The sequence below is a fragment of the Nomascus leucogenys genome, chromosome 4 (genome assembly GCF_006542625.1).
Source record: "Nomascus leucogenys isolate Asia chromosome 4, Asia_NLE_v1, whole genome shotgun sequence".
In the NCBI taxonomy this organism is placed as follows: Eukaryota; Metazoa; Chordata; class Mammalia; order Primates; family Hylobatidae; genus Nomascus; species Nomascus leucogenys.
Window position 1 is genome coordinate 81,617,625 of NC_044384.1, and position 5,084 is coordinate 81,622,708.

Consider the following 5,084-nt stretch of genomic DNA (forward strand, 5'->3'; position numbering starts at 1 on the left):
AAATGATGAGGTAGTGACTGTCTTGGTAGCTCTCTAGAAGCTCATTCGCCTTCTCTTTAAATTTACACTTCACAGAGGCAGGATAATCCGGTCAAGGAGAAAGGAAAATGGGATTAGGGCTTCCAATAAACCTGTAATATTTTAGGTGTGCCGCTGAGTCATAAATATCAGCTCAGTCTGTTGTATCATCATCTGTACTTTTTTTTGCATGTCTTAAAATACCATTTAAAATAATGAAAAAAATCTAAAACTTAGCTCTAGAGGATCATGCCTCCAAAAGACACTGGGTTTAACTTTTAGATGTTTTCCCTTTTTCCTTGGAGGTAAAAATAAAATTCAGGATAATGTTTTTCAGACCTGTGTTTGTTTTCATACTTGTAAACCTACATATGTATCCGTAAACACACAGAGTATTGATTTGTGTTTCAATTAAAAAAAATTGATGTCACACTGTACCATTCTGAAGGTCTTGCTTTTTTTTTTTTTTTTTTTAAGACGGAGTCTCGCTCTGTTACCCAGGCTGGAGTGCAATGGCATGATCTCGGCTCACTGCAACCTCTGCCTCCCAGGTTCAAGCGATTCTCCTTCCTCAGCCTCCTGAGTAGCTGGGACTACAAGTGCGTGCCACCACGCCTGGCTAATTTTTGTATTTTTAGTAGAAATGGGGTTTCACCATGTTGGCTAGGCTGGTCTTGAACTCCCAACCTCAAGTAATCTGCCCACCTTGGCCTCCCAAAGTTCTGAGATTATAGGCACGAGCCACCACACCTGGCCATATCTTGCTTTTATTGATCAACATTGTGTTTAAGAATTATTCATGTTGGTACATATATTTCTAGTTGATTCACCTTTACCGCTGAAAAATTCCTTGTATAACTATGCATGTATATATAGCTGTGTGTGTGTGTGTGTGTATATATATATAATTTTAATTTTGAGGCAGAGCTTGTACTGTTGCCCAGGCTGGAATGCAGTGGCACAATCTCCGCTCACTGCAACCTCCACCTCCCAGGTTCAAGCGATTCTCCTGCCTCAGCCTCCCGAGTAGCTGGGATTACAGGTGCCTGCCACCACGCCTGGCAAATTTTTTGTATTTTTACTAGAGATGGGGTTTTGCCATGTTTACCAGGCTGGTCTTGAACTTCTGACCTAAGGTGATCTGCCCGTCAAAGTGCTGGGATTACAGGGGTGAGCCACTGCGCCTGGACTTTTTTTTTTTAATTTATTAAAATAAAAACATAGAGACAGGGTCTTTCTATGTTGCCCAGGCTGATCTCAAACAGCTGGGCTCAAGTAGTCCTCCAGCCTTGGCCTCCCAAAGTGCTGGGATTACAGGTGTGAGCCACTGTGCCTGGTCTTTATGATATCTTTTTGTATTCCAAAGTCATAAGATAGTCATTGAATTTTGGAAAGTATTTTAAGATTTGCTTTTTACATTTAGATGCTTAAATCCCCTTGATTTTATTTATGTAGTTGGTGCAAGGTGAATGCTTCTTTATCTGTATGGGTGACTTTCTCTTGTGCAGGGTACACATTTTAAAAGCTCCAAAGGAACTTTTAAAAGACCATTTCTGGGCCTCATCTCAGAACAGATGAAATCAAAATTTCTGAGTGTGGACCTGAGACATCAGATTTAAAAAATAAAAACAAAATTCCCCCAGGCATTTTTTAACATGGAGCCAGGGTTGAGAATCTTTGCTTTAAGGTCAGACCAAGAGTAGAGTTGCTGGGGTGTGTATTATTCGCATTGTCAGCCATACTGGATATTGCTGGTGCTCTCTAAAGTGATTAAACTAGGCTGGGCACAGTGGCTTACACCTGTAATGCCTGCACTTTGGGAAGCCGAGATGGGCAGATCAACTGGGGTCTGGAGTTTGAGACCAGCCTGGCCAACATGGCGAAATCCCGTCTCTACTAAAAATACAAAAATTAGCCGGATGTGGTGGCAGGCGCCTGTAATCCCAGCTACTTGGCAGGCTGAGGCACAAGAATTGCTTGAACTTGGGAGGCAGAGGTTGCAGTGAGTGGAGATTGCACCATTGCACTCCAGCCTGGGCAACAAAGCAAGATGCTGTCTAAAATAAATAAATAAATAAAATAAAGTGATTAAACTATTTATGGTCCTCAAGTAGGAGAATTTCAGTTGCTTCACACTTTTGAAAACACATGTTGTGATATTTATATAAAACGAAGAACCACGGATGAGAAAACATATATGTGTGTCTCATATATGTATGCATTTCATATATATATGTGTTATAAACACATATATATGTCTTTCATATATATATGTGTATATATATATATATATATATATATATATATATATATATATATGTTTTCACCCATGATTCTTGGCTTATAACTCCCATAGCTCTTGTTATTACGGTTTTTGTTATAATGTTAGGGCGCTTTAGTTCTCACAAGCAGGCTTCAGGAAACAGAATCTCTCTCTCTCTGACCTTCCCCTGCCCACCTTTTACCTGCTCCTTTTTTCTCCCCACCTTTTACCTGCTTCTTTTCCTATCTTTCTGTCTAGGAGCTGGTCATGAGGAAATTCTCTGGCCTACTTTGTTTGATCATAGGTCACAATACCTTCATTTCAGACAGGTCCTGCCCTATTCCCCGGAGGAAGGAATGCCGCACAGACAGACCAAGAAGAATCTGATCAGATGGGCCTTGTTGGCGTTCTCCATTCAGCCTGTTAGTGTTAGATTGTACCCAATCATATTTTATTTATTTATTTATTCGAGATGGAGTCTCACTCTGTCACCTAGACTGGAGTGCAGTGACGCAATCTCGGCTCACTGCAACCTCCATCTCCCGGGTTCAAGCGATTATCCTGGCTCAGCGTCCCAAGTAGCTGGGATTACAGGCTTGCACTACCACGCCCGGCTAATTTATGTATTTTTAGTAGAGATGGGGTTTCACCATATTGGCCAGGCTGATCTCGAACTCCTGACCTCGTGATCCGCCCACCTCGGCCTCCCAAAGTGCTGGGATTACAGGCATGAGCCACCGCGCCCGGCCTACCAGTCATATTTCTAGAAGGTTGTCCGTGCTACAATCACATCTATCCAATGAAGTCTCCATAAAAGGCCCAAGAGGACAGGATATGGAAGCTTCCAGATAGCTGAGCACATGGAGGTTCCTAGAGGATGGTGTGACAAAAGAGGGCATGGAAACTTGGAGCACCTTCCCCCATACCTTGCCCTATGCATCTCTTCATCTACGTTTTTTTTTAAACGAAGAAGTATTTTATTATTTTGCGGCAAATCTCTTGCTTCACAGTATAAAAACAGCACCAGCAAATGCAGCGTATTGCAAAATTAAGATGGTATTGTTCTTCATCTGACACTGTACAAGCAGCAAAAACCTCTTCACCCCCAGTTATTTCCAATGGAAAGATCATTAAGTATTTCAACCCCAATCCAGGTATGGATATACGCAAGTTACAGTATTATATAAGGCTTAAGAATAATGCCATCTTTGAATTATGTAATTTTTATAACTAGTTTTTACCATGGATAATTTCATGAATTCTGAATACTAGAGCCTAGCCTAAAAATCATAGGGTATTGTGAAAAAGACACGTATTATGTTTCTCTATCATCATGTGAAAGATAAAGGGCATTTTCTCTCATTAGCAGTGTTAACAGTAGTTTTTTTCCCCATCGGTAATGCTAAAAGTTGCTCTTCTAAGTCTTCTATCCACCACTAATTTAAGACAACTCTGCTGGGTTGCGTAATTTCACACTAGTTTATTTAGGGGTTCCATTATCACTTCTCAATAGATTTTATGTATTTTTCATATGCTTCTTCACTTATAAGTTCATCTAGTTCTGAAGGGTTACTCAGTGTCATCTTGATCAGCCAACCATCTTCATAACAAGATTCGTTGACAAGTCCTGGATTTTCTGCAAGGGCTTCATTAATTTCAGTTGTGTCTCCTGATAAAGGAGAATAGAGTTCACTAGCAGCTTTCACAGTTTCCGAAGCACCAAACTCTCCTTGTTTGCTCAATTTTGTCCCAACTTCAGGCAGACTACAGTAAACATCTCCCAATGCTTCCTGTGCAAAATTGCTGATTCTCGCTGTTCCAATACCATTTCTGTTCCAATACCATTTTCTGTTGTTTCCATTCTCGTTTCTCTGTGAATTTATGCACTGAGAGCAGAGCGGGTCCTGTGCGCAGCGTCCGGACTGCGCCTGCCCTCAGCTGCCAGGGCCTCAGAGGGCAGGGTGCGGCGGGTGCTAGGATTACAGGCGTGAGCCACCGTGCCCGGCTGATACATGGATATTATTATCCCAGTTGAGTGACAAGGAAACTGGAGTCAGAGAGTTTAGGTGATTAGGGGACACAGCTCAAATCACCCCAGTGACACTGGTGGAATATAGGGCCAAAGCTGTGCTCCACCCCACTTTGACATCCTGCCGCTCCACTTAGCAATGTTGTCTGTCCGATGTGCTCCTCTCACCAGCATTGCTGGACTAGGACAACGGCAGTATTTTCAGTTCCATATATCCCATTTGCCTCCTATTGGGACTCTAAATTCCATCTCTGCTTGAAGGGAGAGATTGACCATACAGTTGACTTCTAGAATCCTGGAGGCAAGTGGAGCACAGTGGCTCATGGCTGTAATCCCAGCACTTTCAGAGGCCAAGGTGGGTGGATTGCTTGAGCCCAGGAGTTTGAGACCAGCCTGGGCAACATGGTAAAACCCCGTCTCTACCAAAAATACAAAAATTAGCCAGGGCATGGTGGCGCATGCCTGTGGTTCCAGCTACTCAGGAGGTTGAGGTGGGAGGATTGCTCAAGCCCAGGACATTGAGGCTGCAGAGAGCCGTGATTGTGCAACCACACTCCAGCTTGAGTGATAGAGTGAGACCTTGTCTCAACAATGACAACAACAAAAACAAAACAAAGCAAAACAAAAAAACAGTACAAATAGAATCCTAGAGGCAGCCACTCCCATAGGCTTGAGATTTCAAAACACACAGAAACATCAAATCAAAGGGGGCTGAATATTGACCAATGAGTTAATCTTCAAATGCCAATGATGACTGGGTATTTGCCAAGTTTA

At 42.4% G+C, this 5,084-nt stretch overlaps 1 pseudogene; it reads right to left on the bottom strand.

Moving 5' to 3' along the window:
* Positions 1–3,718: 3,718 nt before the first annotated feature.
* LOC100590796 lies at positions 3,719–4,484 on the bottom strand (annotated as a pseudogene).
* Positions 4,485–5,084: the final 600 nt, after the last annotated feature.